The sequence below is a fragment of the Scyliorhinus torazame genome, chromosome 10 (assembly GCF_047496885.1).
Source record: "Scyliorhinus torazame isolate Kashiwa2021f chromosome 10, sScyTor2.1, whole genome shotgun sequence".
Classification (NCBI taxonomy): Eukaryota; Metazoa; Chordata; class Chondrichthyes; order Carcharhiniformes; family Scyliorhinidae; genus Scyliorhinus; species Scyliorhinus torazame.
In genome coordinates this window covers 135,751,067-135,763,069 of record NC_092716.1, presented here as the reverse complement: position 1 = coordinate 135,763,069, position 12,003 = coordinate 135,751,067, and the positions used below count along the sequence as shown (strand labels likewise).

General features: G+C 44.4%; 1 long non-coding RNA gene across 1 annotated transcript; it reads left to right on the top strand.

The window, feature by feature from the left end:
• Positions 1-7,353: 7,353 nt before the first annotated feature.
• LOC140384871 (uncharacterized) lies at positions 7,354-11,763 on the top strand. The gene is made up of 3 exons (XR_011933183.1): positions 7,354-7,386; positions 10,546-10,575; positions 11,733-11,763. It is a non-coding gene; the product is annotated as an uncharacterized lncRNA (long non-coding RNA).
• The last annotated feature ends 240 nt before the right edge of the window (positions 11,764-12,003 follow it).

The window sequence follows — 12,003 nt, the reverse complement described above, 5'->3', positions numbered from 1 at the left end:
TAGAGCTGGCAGCAAGAATCAAGAACAATTTTCACTCTGTACGTTTCTGTGGAGTGTGCATGTAATTCATATAAGTGTGTGCTGTACCACATACCTGTTTTGGGATTCATCATATTAATCCGAACTTTGGTTTTGGGAATTCAAGTTTAAACCGGAAATTAGGGGATTCTAATTGAGTAACAGACAAGCACACTGAAATAAATGCAATTTAAACAAGCTTGGAGTTAATTACAATCAAATTCTAACCTAGGTTCATGATCAGAGTTCCCAGTCTAAACGCTGAACAATAGATGATCTGTTTCTAGACTTCTGGGTGAGGCACAGTGCAGGAAACTCCGTTGAGGAGACTACGTTTTGCCCCCAGGACCAAATTGCATGGGTGGAATAATCTGCATGAGACTCGTCCAGCTGGTTATGATTGTTTCCCCATTATCATTGGAAATTGTGCACCAAGGTCTGTGAGATAGAACATAAGAACTAGGAGCAGGAGTAGGCCATCTGGCCCCTCGAGCCTGCTCCATCATTGAATGAGATCATAGCTGATCTTTTGTGGACTAAGCTACACTTTCCGGCCCGAACACCATAACCCTTAATCCCTTTATTCTTCAAAAATCTATCCATCTTTATCTTAAAAACATTTAATGAAGGAGCCTCTACTGCTTCACTGGGAAGGAATTCCATTGATTCACAACCCTTTGGGTGAAGAGGTTCCTCCTAAACTCAGTCCTAAATCTACTTCCTCTTATTTTGAGGCTATGCCCCCTAGTTCTGCTTTCACCCGCCAGTGGAAACAACCTGCCCGCATCTATCCTGTATATTCCCTTCATAATTTTTTATGTTTCTATAAGATCCCCCCTCATCCTTCTAAATTCCAACGAGTACAGTCCTAGTCTACTCAACCTCTCCTCATAATCCAACCCCTTCAGCTCTGGGATTAACCTAGTGAACCTCCTCTGCACACCCTTCAGTCCCAGTACGTCCTTTCTCAAGTAAGGAGACCAAAACTGAACACAATACTCCAGGTGTGGCCTCACTAACACCTTATACAATTGCAGCATAACCTCCCTAGTCTTAAACTCCATCCCTCTAGCAATGAAGAACAAAATTCCATTTGCCTTCTTAATCACCTGTTGCACCGGCAAACCAACTTTTTGCGACTCATGCACTAGCACACCCAGGTCTCTCTGCACAGCAGCATGTTTTAATATCTTATCATTTAAATAATAATCCATTTTGCTGTTATTCCTACCAAAATGGATAACCTCACATTTGTCATCATTGTATTCCATCTGCCAGACCCTAGCCCATTCTCTTAGCCTATCCAAATCCCTCTGCAGACTTCCAGGATCCTCTGCACTTTTTGCTTTACCACTTATCTTAGTCTCGTCTGCAAACTTGGACACATTGCCCTTGGTCCCCAACTCCAAATCATCTATGTATTTTGTGAACAGTTGTGGGCCCAACACTGATCCCTGAGGGACACCACTAGCTACTGATTGCCAACCAGAGAAACACCCATTAATCCCCACTCTTTGCTTTCTATTAATTAACCAATCCTCTATCCATGCTACTACTTTCCCCTTAATGCCATGCATCTTTATCTTATGTAGCAACCTTTTGTGTGGCACCTTGTCAAAGGCTTACTGGAAATCCAGATATACCACATCCATTGGCTCCTCGTTATCTACTGCTCTGGTAATGTCCTCAAAAAATTCCACTAAATTAGTTAGGCACGACCTGCCCTTTATGAACCCATGCTGCGTCTGCCCAATGGGACAATTTCCATCCAGATGCCTCGCTATTTCTTCCTTGATGATAGATTCCATCATCTTCCCGACTACAGAATTTAAGCTCACTGGCCTATAATAACCCGCTTTCTGCCTACCTCCTTTTTTAAACAGTGGTGTCACGTTTGCTAATTTCCAATCCGCCGGGACCACCCCAGAGTCTGGTACATTTTGGGAAATTATCACTAGTGCATTTGCAATTTCCCTATCCATCTCTTTTAGCACTCTGGGATGCATTCCATCAGAGCCAGGATGCTTGTCCACCTTTAGCCCCATTAGCTTGCCCATCACTACCTCCTTGGTGATAACAATCCTCTCAAGGACATTACCTGTCATATCCTCATTTCCATCAGTCACTGGCATGTTATTTGTGTCTTCCACTGTGAAGACCGACCCAAAAACCGTGTTCAGTTCCTCAGCCATTTCCTCATCTCCCATTATTAAATCTCCCTTCTCATCCACTAAAGGACCAATATTCACTTTAGCCACTCTTTTTTGTTTTATATATTTGTCGAAACTTTTACTATCTGTTTTTATATTCTGAGCAAGTTTACTCTCATAATCTATCTCACTCTTCTTTATAGCTTTTTTAGTCGCTTTCTGTTGACCCCTAAAGATTTCCCAGTCCTCTCGTCTCCCACTAATCTTTACTACTTTGTATGTTTTTTCCTTCAATTTGATACTCTACCTTATTTCCTTAGATATCCACGGTCGATTTTCCCTCTTTCTATCGTCCTTCCGTTTTGTTGGTATAAACCTTTGCTGAGCACTGTGAAAAATCGCTTGGAAGATTCTCCACTGTTCCTCAGCTGTTTCACCATAAAGTCTTTGTTCCCAGTCTACCTTAGCTAGTTCTTCTCTCATCCCATTGTAATCTCCTTTGTTGAAGCACAAAACACTAGTGCTTGATTTTACCTTCTCACCCTCCATCTGTATTTTAAATTCCACCATATTGTGATCGCTCCTTCCGAGAGGATCCCTAACTATGAGATCCTGAATCAATCCTGTCTCATTGCACAGGACCAGATCTAGGACCGCTTGTTGCCTCATAGGTTCCATTACATACTGTTCTACGAAACTATCGTGGATACATTCTATAAACTCCTCCTCAAGGCTGCCTTGACCAACCTGGTTAAACCAATCGACATGTAGATTAAAATCACCCATGATAACTGCTGTACCATTTCTACATGCATCAGTTATTTCTTTGTTTATTGCCTGCCCCACCATAATGTTACTATTTGGTGGCCTATAGACTACTCCTATCAGTGACTTTTACGCCTTACTATTCCTGATTTCCACCCAAATGGATTCAACCTTATCCTCCATAGCACCGATGTCATCCCTTACTGTTGCCCGGATGTCATCCTTAAATAACAGAGCTACACCACCTCCCTTACCATCCATTTTGTCCTTCCGAATAGTTTGATACCCTCGGATATGTAACTCCCAGTCGTGACCATCGTTTAACCATGTTTCAGTAATGGCCACTAAATCATAGTCATTCACGATGATTTGCGCCATCAACTCATTTACCTTATTCAAAATACTGCGAGCATTCAGGTAAAGTACACTTATGTTGGCTTTTTTTTACCTCTGTTCTGAATCTTAACACCTCGATCAGTAACCTCTCCTAAGTTATATTTCCTCTTAACCTTTCTCCTAATTTTCCTTGTCGTTGAACCCATATCTTCATGTAACAACCTGCCGCGTCGCTTACCATTAATGTTTTCACTTCCCGTTTTATTCCTTTTAGTATTCCTGGTTCTATTCACTGAGCTCCCCTCTGTCACTGTACCTTGTACTGTCGCCCTTTTTGATTTTTGACTATGGCTTCTCTGCCTTACACTTCCCCCCTTACTGCCTTTTGTTTCTGTCCCTGTTTTACTACCTTCCAACTTCCTGCATCGGTTCCCATTCCCCTGTCACATTAGTTTAAACTCTCCCCAACAGCTCTAGCAAACACCCCCCATAATACATCGGTTCCAGTCCTGCCCAGGTGCAGACCGTCCGGTTTGTACTGGTTCCACCTCCACCAGAACAGGTTCCAATGCCCCAGGAATTTGAATCCCTCCCTTTTGCACCATCTCTCGAGCCACGCATTCATCCTCTCTATCCTGACATTCCTACTCTGACTAGATCGTGGCACTGGTAGCAATCCTGAGATTACTACCTTTAAGGTCCTACTTTTTAGTTTAACTCCTAACACCCTGAATTCAGCGTGTAAGACCTATATTGTTGGTGCCTATGTGCACCACGACAGCTGGCTGTTCACCCTCCCCCCCACAGAATGTCCTGCAGCTGCTTCGAGACATCCTTGACCCTTGCACCAGGGAGGTAACATACCATCCTGGAGTCTTGATTGCGCCCGCAGAACCGCCTGTCTATTCCCCTTACAATTGAGTCCCCTATCACTATAGCCCTGCCATTCTTCTTCCTGCCCAGCTGCGCAGCAGTGCCAGCCACGGTGCCAGGAACCTGGCTGCTGCAGCCTTCCCCTGGTGATCCATCTCCCTCAACAGTATCCAAAGTGGTATATCTGTTTTGCAGGGAGATGACCGCAGAGGACACCTGCACTGCCTTCCTACTCTTGCTCTGTCTTTTGGTCACCCATTTTCTATCTCCCTCAGAACCTTTCACCTGCAGCGTGACCAACTCGCTAAACGTGCTATCCACGATGTCCTCAGCATCGCGAATGCTCCAAAGTGAGTCCATCTGCAGCTCCAGAGCCGTCAAGCGGTCCAACAGGAGCTGCAACTGGACACACTTCTTGCACGTGAAGGAGCCAGGGACAGTGGACGTGTCCCTGAGCTCCCACATCGCACACGAGGAGCATAACACGGGTCTGAGGTCTCCTGCCATGTCTTAAACCTTCGGTTAACTTTAACAATACCAATTTCCCCAAAAAATAAATAAATAAATAAGCAACAAAGAAAAAAAATAAATATATACCAATGAACAGATCTTAGACAATTCCCCACTTGGCATCTGAAAGGACCCCGTGGCCTAAACGTTCAGGACGACTACCGCCTTGATGGCCACCGGGAGTGCGTAAGCTCTCCCATTTCCCTCCGGTGTCTGGTGTGCCATCATCTGGCAGATGTGTCGCACTGTCTCTCTGCTCAGCCAAAGTCGGCGGCGGCATGCCGATCTGGCACGTCCTCGAATGACAGGAGCTGCGGCTACACATGAGGCTCTCCAACCTGGATGGCTGCCACCTGTGTCTCTGCTGCCCGCTCCTTTATTGCTCGCTCCATTGCTGCACTCTGCGCAACTGCAGCTGCTTCCTCCTCCTCAAGCAGTTCACACTCGTATAGCAGCAGGGATTCTCCCAGGGCTGCGGCCACCAGTAGGAAGACCAACATTCCTGGTTGTGTTCCAATATCCATTGTCTGCTGGGGGTGAAAGATCAACATGTTAGTATGGTGCGTACCTCTGTGCCCAACCAAGACCACCGGGCTACACGGTGGCCACGACTGGCGCTGCGGGATCCGCTCCGCATTTCCCCCCAAATCTCCTTTCTCCCCCATAAGCCTCTCCCACTGCCCAGACAGGGCCTCCCATCCCAGAAAGCACGGGCAACGTCCGGGCCAGCAACCTGCAGTCACTCCTATCCATGTCTGACCTCGTCTCTGTCTCCCTCACTAGCCACGACGCCGGTTTCACGATTTTATTAAAGCACAAGTGATCCACGCCTTCGGGACCTCGGCCCATCGTAGGCGGACAATCATTGAGGCGCCGGACAATACCTCACCACCCCATGTGTGATTGAGTGAATTGTGAAATGTCAACAGCAGTGATTGAAATGAGCAAGTATTATGATCCTAGTGTATATGGGCAAATCCAAATAATCAAAGTCTCTGAACACCAATGAGGAAACCAGAGTCAGTCCACTCAGCATATCCAGTACAAATTTCAGACACAAGGGGCTGCATTCTCCGATTTTCAGGCTATGTCAGGAGGATCCGTGGCATTTTGCATTTGAAAAATCGATGATGCCCCAGCACCGATCCTCCGGCCGGGGAGGGGCTTGCAGCCGCGCCATGTAAAACGCCTCGCCTCCACGGAAAAAACGGGCGGACAATTGCCGGGTCCGTGGCCGCGTATGCGCACGGCGACGACCTGCAGCTGTCGCACCGTACAACATTGCTCCGGCCGTGCGTGCACCCGACCTGCCAGATAGTGCCACACAGGCCATCTCCTACACTCCGGGCCACCCCCCACCAGCCCCCCCAGCCCTCGCCTCAACCCCCCAGCCAACAGCACGGCCCCCACCCGACTGTGGTGGTGCTGGACACAGCCCGCAGCCGCCACACCGGGTTCCCGATCGCTCAGACCATGGGTCAAATGTACGTTCGGGAACTTGTCCCATCGGGGGCCGTGCATCAGGCTTGACACTCACAACACAATTGTGTCGACTTATTTGTCCAAGATTTTCATACACTCGCACCTTCAAATCAATCTTTTCATGTGTTAAGCACACCAACTTCAATAACCATCCGGTTATGTTAGAGGTGGAAAACAAAAAGGACATGATCATGATATTGGGGCGTTAAGTCTGCAGACCTCTAATTCGTGAGAGTGAATGATTGAGAGTTCTTCGAGCACCAAAGACTTGTTTGTTCATTTTCTTTTTTAATTCCAGGAGGAATAAGCAGCCAGCCTTATTTTCCAAGACCATCTTCAACAACAGGTAAAGTAGACAAGGTTTATAATCTAGTTCATGTTTTTATTTATATTGGCTTCGATTCCAACAGGATTGAGGGTGTCAGAAATAGTAATTTGGTGGTCGGGTAAACAGGATGTTATTGCAGTAATAATTTTTATTAGTGTCACAAGTTGTCTTAACACTGCAATGAAGTACTGTGAAAATCCCCTAGTCTCCACACTCCAGCGCCAGTTCGGGTAGTCTGGCCAAGTCATGTCCTCATGCAAACTACCTAGATTTTCCCGAGGATGCACCTAACAGCAAAGTCAAGATTTTCAATTCAGAAGAAGGTTGTTCTTTTAGAATCTGGGCCTAAAAGCCAGTCCTAAACACTAAACGTCTTTACTGTGATTGACCAACTCTCCTGGGCTATATTCCAGCTTCCACCCAACGAGTCTAAAATTTGTGCTTATAAAATCCAATCTGTTGACTTGACAAGGGAGATCTTCAACTGAAAATGTTATATTTTCCCAACTTACATCTTGAGTTACTTGCCTTTCAGCAACAACAATCCCATCAACTTTGACAACAGGTATGATATTGACAATATGCATTCAGCAATGTCTTCAGAATGAAGATGGTTTAAAAAGCCTCATATATTGGCCTGGAGTTTTAGATTGAAACACCAATGGGAATGTATTAATTTAAAGGTTACGATCATTGTCAGCCGGAGACACAGGGCTGAATCTTTTCATCGCCACCTGACAACATGCGAATTTCATTAAAAGTTGATGGAATCATCATTTAGCATTCCCATTCTTAGCATTTCATCTCCAGTGATACTTGAGACATAAATTCATCGTTGTAATGTTGAACATTTGTCATTCAGTTGATCAATTTGTTTCATATTATGTCTTTCAGGTGAAAGTCCAGTTGGAGGCACTTTGCCAAGTAAGGAATATTTTAATTTTACTTTATTCAAATGAGGCAAATTAGCAAAGTTTTATCAGATTATGTTGCACAGAGGAAGATTTTTTTCCCAGCTCAATCTCAACAATGTAACAAAAGAAGACTGTAGACAGATCAATATTAATATGGTAGGTTCATATTCTGCAGCAGTCAGGATTCCCACGATGAAGAAAATATTTTTGTGTTCTTTGCAAGTCCAACATGCAGAATTTCCTGGATTTAATGCACAAATGGTCACTGACCTGTTGGGAACAACGAATAGGCTATACAGGCTCCAATTCTTCAATCGTATTAGTTGCCCGAATAACACCGTACCCCAGTCTCCACTTATCTGGTAGCTGCAACTGATTGTCCCTGAGAAGGGACATCAATGTCTCTCATACAAAAATGGGTGTTGGCTCGCAAGTGCAGACAACAATAAAAGTGAATGCATTCATTAATCTGGCACTCTGCTCAGCCACTATCAATCGCTTTCCTATTCACAGACTAATGCCCCCTTTCCTTGGTTTTCCAAATACGCTATAAATGGAAAAGAGGAGAGCCCTTACGGTAAAACCAACACACTCCCCAATTCCCACAGCATCATTCTTCACTTTAACTCCCGGTTCCTTGATCACAGAAACCAGCAGAATATGAGTGACAACTCCGATGAGCAGAAATGGATCAAAGAATTAAACTCTTCCCATCAGAAGCTACCAAATGAAAATCCTGCTCCCATCAGTATAACATTAGCTCAGAAGTTGCCACTTCTCACTGCATTACATGCTGTTAATAAATAAAAATAATAATCTTTGTTGTCACAAGTAGGCTTCCATTAACACTGCAATGAAGTTACTGTGAAAAGCCCCTGGTCACCACATTCCGGCACCTGCTCGGGTACACAAAGGGAGAATTCAGAATGTCCAAATTACTTCACAGCATGTATTTCGGGACGTGTTGGAGGAATCTGAAGGGTTGGGTACTCTGAGACACAGACGAACCAACACGGTTGCGATTCGTACAACGCAGTTTTATTTCTTTTAACTATTTATATAACAAACTCTGGTACTCAGCACATTTTGACTGCCTGAGTGTCTGGCTTGGAGGTCCTTGCCCAGAGCCGTCTCCTGCTGGACTGCCCAGGACGTGTTGTGTTCCTTGTTTTGTAATGTGTATGCTCTTGTCTGTGATTGGCTGTCGTGTTGTGTGTGCTAATTGGTCCGTTGATCTGTCCATCACTATGTATGTGTGCATGTCCTGTGATGTTCACTTGAATATCATGACAGAATCCAGAGCACCTGGAGGAAACCCACGCAGACACAGGGAGAACGTGCAGACTCCGCACAGACAGTGACCCAAGCCGGGAATCAATCCAGGGTCCCTGGCGCTGTGAAGCAACAGGACTAACCACTGTGCTATCACGATGCTTATATTCTCCAGCTTCAATATCTTTATACACATACAGATGCTTTGTTTGCAATATTACCTAAAAATTCAATAACTTATGAAATGATTACGAATTGAGGTATAATTCGAGGTTCATAAAGAAAAAAATGAATTCAGTTAAAATGAAAGGATTGATTTTCAATAACTTGTTCATTGATATTTTCCATTGATAAAAATGGATCATTTTGATGCTTCCCACTCTGACATCATCAACTGTATCCCGTTCAGCATTGGGAACAACTGCAGCGTCAACAACAGATATGGAATTTTAAAAAACATGTAACAATGGTGTTTATCAGTCTTAAAAAGTGCATAAATTAAGATTGATCATCATCATTAAAATATTACTTTGCAGCCTAAGCAATATTTCTAAACCACAGAGGTCAACCGTTACCTAACCAACTCCGGTAAATTAGAAGATTATTCAGTTAATATTCAGGTAATTACTGATTCGGAACTCTACTTCTTCCTCCATCATTGATTTAAACCCTGCAGCCTCTCTGAAAGCAAATGGGACACCCACCTTAAGTAGGTGATCCATTTCCAGACTTCTGGGTGGAGACACAGTGCAGGATTCTCCATTTGGGAGACGATGTGTTGCTCCCTGGACCAAATTGCATGGGTGGAATAACCTGCATGGGACTCATCCAGTTGGGGATGATTGTTTCCCCATGATCTATGGAATTTGTGCTCCCCTGCTGAGGGCAGGTAAAGTTACCCAGCAGGAGTTACCCACTGTAAAGCCAATTAGAATGGAACCATGACCCAGTGAGATGTACCGTGTCTCGCGCAGATACTGTTGTTTTACTGAAGGAAAATACTTTTATGAAACTTGCCAGACTACCTTCGCATTATGATAGCTGGCTCTCATTTCCTTTGGGGCTTTATTAGGGAAGCGAGTCAGGAGGTACAACAAGTCCAGCACTCTACCCTTGAGAATTTGGAGGAAATCCCATTCCCCTGGCATCCGATTCGTTGGCCCTGAAATTGGTGCTGGAGATTCGGACTATCTGGAGCTGCTTATATGCTCTCCACTCCACAAACATCCTGATTTTAGCCAAGGAGATAGGTTCACGGAGACCTGCCCCATGATTTTATAATCAGAGCTCGATTGCATGCTGGACGAGGTGGAAGAGGAAGGAGACCCTCTTCGCCAGGGTGGGCCGGAGACGGAATCCCGCCAGTGTTAACAAAGTCGGGGAAGGTTGCAGAGGCGTGAGTGTTGCCTGCCTCACCAACAGTACTGGGACGGGGGCAGGAAAAAGATAAATTACCTCCTCAGGGCAGCTAGCATGAGTCACCCTCTCTGTGCCATTTGCATCACTCCTGTCCCTGACACTTCATATCACCCCATTCCCCTAGAGACCAACCAAAGTCCACCTCCCTGCATCTCACTTACATCCCACAGTCCAAACATATGTGGGGTGGCTGAATTGGACCTGCTGAATTACCCATTAGTGGGCAGGAATGTGCAGGTTAGGTTTCGCGGATCGGGTGGTGTTGACAGTGAGGTGGACATGGATCAAATGTTCATTCAGAGGGTTGGTGCAGACATGATGGGTCAAATGGCCTCCTTCTGCACTGTATGATTCTGATTCAGGGTAGAGTCTTTGTGAGCAGGTTCCTTGGTTTACCTCATATCAGCATTTCTCACTGAAATATGATGTAGTTGGGCAATATTCCCCTCACTCAAACTTCCAAATCTTTACTTTGCAGCAACAACAACAATGACACCAACAACAACAGGTATCAAATTGCTAATATAAATTGAATGATTTCCCATTCACCTCACAACAAATTCATTGTAATGAGAATGACAGTAGATTTCAGAACTCGATAATCGGCATTCACTATTAAAGATCACAGGATTATTTAGTAATTTCTAATAAGTATATCTTCACCAGTTGGTAAAATAAGAACTTTATTAATCAGAAGAATGCGCATTAATTACTCGAAAGACTTTATTGTCGGTGCTGAGAGTTTTGGTCATTGACTTGAGAAGGGGTGAGTGCCCTGCATCGTCTCTGTTCCAGAAGGCCGTGCTCATTAAATGCCAACCTCTGCAATGATGGCTCATCCTTGGGGTCCAAATTCCATCCATGACGAGCAGTCAGCCAATATTAGGCCCGCACGGACAAGGGCATGTCTCCCAAAGGGAACACTCCTTCCCAATCCTGTGTCCAGTGATCAGACACCTTTTGACTTTCAATACGAGCAACCCCACAAATCCAAAGTGGAATTGCCCACTTAAGTGCCTCAGTTGCTGGTGGGCTGAGGAGGCCATTCAGGAACTGACACACCATGGACTTCATCGGGCAGAGGCAGGAAGGCAGTGAGATCACAACTCACCTCTGGCTGCTTGATGAATTGCCGCACTGCCACCAAATTCAGCATGGAGGAGGGCATTAAATTCCACGCAATGTCTGCATAGTTGCAATTTTCAACAGCAGTATTTCATGGACCGGAAATATTTGACCCAATATTTCTGAATTAACCTTTGATTTTGTACAGCAAATTTCCCATTGAGTAAGTGTGAAATTGTACTAAAGTCAAAAATTATTTGCACAAATTGTCCCATTGGATTCTGTGCTCCTTTTTCCAACAGCTGTCTAAATCCATCCTCATTACTCTGATATTAATACAGGTCCCAGTACCTTCCATTGTTTCAAATGTTTATTCACTTTGCTGTGTAAAGATACAATGGTTCCCCTCTCAGCCATTCCTTGTAACATGCTGTCACCTTTGCTGCACATGCACGGTCGATCTTCCTTTTCCAAATATATTCAGCACTCCCTCATTAACTCAATGTTCCCCACTCACTTGACAACTGCGATTCTGCATTGAGAAGTGATGGAATGATTTTCCATTCTGTATATTCACATCATTAACTGTGTTCTTTACAGCATCAACAGCAACGTCAACTTCAACAACAAGTATGTAAAAAACAACATTCTGTCAACATATGTTTCAATAACCTCGGATTAAAATTTCTTCCTGTCAACAAGAGAGTTTCCCATTTCTAAACAAAAGAGGTCACCTTTTACCTGTCCAACTAGGGAAAATTAGACGATTAGTCAGTTAATATCCAGGTAATTACTCATTCAGAACTCAACTATTCCTTCATCACTGATTTAAAACCTGCAGTATCTCTGAAAGTTGTAGTGATCTGCATAT